A 2,500-nucleotide genomic window follows, 5' to 3' on the forward strand; every position below is an offset into this window, starting at 1 on the left:
CAGGCATTACTTCATCTATTGCTTCCAAGGTGAATATTGAGATCAATCTTCGATGTTTGTGGCACCCCACAGAGGACAGAGCCATTTTAGAGCATTTTAGTTACACCCTTCTACTAACACTTGCATGATTGTAGAGAGTGGCATCCATAATAAGCTGCACCGAATTTCATATTTGACCATTTGGGGGAGTAGAGAGATAAATAGATAAATTTAAAATAAAAAGAAAATTAAAATATATATTTGTAAAATGGTAATTTCTACTTATATTTATTGAGAAATTACTCGTAAATCTTAATTAAACGCTTTCAACTGTGTCTGTTTTGAACTGGATTATTATTATTTTTTTTATAGTTTCATTACATATAAATTTGCACTAATCAACCAATCACTTTATCCATTAATACATACAGGCGTATATATAAAGAAATGTATGTTTCATTGTATATATATATATATATATATATATATATATATATATATTAAGAACACTAATGAAATGAAAAAATCAACTTAAGTTTATAACATCTTACATATATATATATATATATATATATATATATATATATATATATATATATATGCAAGATGTTATAAACTTAACTAGTTGAATTTTTCATTTGGCTAGTGTTCTTAATATCAGGGTTAATGCATATATAAATAATCAATTAATCAATGTAGACACAGGATTAATTTTTTATATTTTCATGTACTCTGTTTTATGTCAACACACATACATGTTTATATATATATTAAATACATATGAGTATATGTGTATGTATGTGATTCTTTTAGCCTTTTATTATTTTATACACGTCTGCTTTGTATTAGACATTTCACTGATTATTTAAATATAGTTTAAGTTAATGAACTTTTCGATAGCATCCCTTCATCTGATCAATTCAATAAAGCATGTGATTTCCTGTATGGACTAGAAAACATTAACTATATATATATATATATATATATATATATATATATATATATATATATATATATATATATATATATATATATATACCAGACAATGCTTCCAGTAAACTATACATGCATTGCATACATATGTATGTATATATATACACAGTAGCCAACGCTTCAAGCACACTATATATATATATATATATATATATATATATATATATATATATACACTAGACACTGCTTCAAGCAAACAATAAATACATGCATATGTATGTATATATACACACACGCATATATATATATATATATATATATACACATATACACTAGACAATGCTTCAAGCAAATTACATTAACCTTATATATATATATATATATATATATATATATATATATATAAATATATATATATGTATATTTTTTTAAATATATTTATCCACTGACATGTGTTTCGTCGTCTACGACTCATCAGAGTGGCTGAATCTAGCGAGATTATGCGTGTGTACATATGCATATATACACGCACACACACGCATATATATGCACCTCCATACATACACAAAAATAAATGAATAAGCCATAGTATAAAAAATTAAGTTCATCATTTTTTTAATTGAGGAAACACAGATGTACATACATAAGTTTTGTTCACGCAAAATAATGTATAAACATAAAACGGTTTGCAACATCGTAGTTAACATACATTGTTATTTTTATGACTGCTTATTTATAGTTTTTAATACCTAGACTTCTGCTTTCGCTACAAAAGAAATTAACCCAACTTTATATATATATATATATATATATATATATATATATATATATATATATATATATATATATATATATATATATATATATTTCACTTGTCAAGTTAAAATTTTGGTTTTGTTTATCTTGATGTTTTCCATATTTTATTTACCCCCCCCCCAAAAAAAAAGCAAAACTTAAAGAATATGAGAAATTCTATATAATTTTGTTGAAAAAGGAATTATAGAATGCAAATGCAAAGATAGATATTTATATAGATAAAAGAAAGATAGCAAATACTTTATGACACTTCTTGGTCTCACAATATCTCAACAGCAAAAACATACCTGGAAATATAAGAAAACAACCACCAAACTCACCTGTGCTGTTAAATGAAATATAGAGAGTACTAAGGTGAAATGTACATCCTGAGGTAAAGTTCTGCAGTTGCTGCTGCTGCTGCTAAGCGACTATGGCATTAGTGGTAGGTGCTGTGGAAGTGGGATGGATATAGGGGGCAAGTGGCAGGGGTAATAGCGAGCAAAACCTTTTCCTTCTTCTTCATCACTTTCTTCCGTATCGCTCTTTCGCACGCTCCGCGAGATGTCTCTTCATCAATGTCTCCCTCTCGTTCCCATCTATAACCCCACTCGTTCTCTCTGACCTAAAAATTCCTTTTTTTTTTTTTTTTGTAATTCTTTTAAAAGGATTTTGGCAATGAATGAATAAATAAGTAAAACTAAAAAAAATAAATAAATAAAAGTAAGTATATACAGCATGTAAGCGCACCCACAGACGCAGTAGACCCATACCCAGCTACCTGCCCTGCCCT

General features: G+C 27.2%; 1 protein-coding gene across 3 annotated transcripts in view; it reads right to left on the bottom strand.

Moving 5' to 3' along the window:
- Positions 1–2,500, bottom strand: part of LOC145241995 (protocadherin beta-13-like) — a 261,453-nt gene that overhangs the window by 145,383 nt on the left and 113,570 nt on the right. The window contains exon 1 of one of the 3 annotated variants that reach the window (XM_080104879.1): positions 2,049–2,287. The exons of the other annotated variants lie outside the window; for them this stretch is intronic. The gene's annotated coding sequence lies outside the window, so the exon portion shown is untranslated. Of the gene's footprint in view, positions 1–2,048; positions 2,288–2,500 lie in introns of those variants that run through there. 3 annotated transcript variants of the gene reach the window in all.

The sequence above is a fragment of the Euprymna scolopes genome, chromosome 21 (assembly GCF_053919585.1).
Source record: "Euprymna scolopes isolate OS-2025 chromosome 21, ASM5391958v1, whole genome shotgun sequence".
Classification (NCBI taxonomy): domain Eukaryota; kingdom Metazoa; phylum Mollusca; class Cephalopoda; order Sepiida; family Sepiolidae; genus Euprymna; species Euprymna scolopes.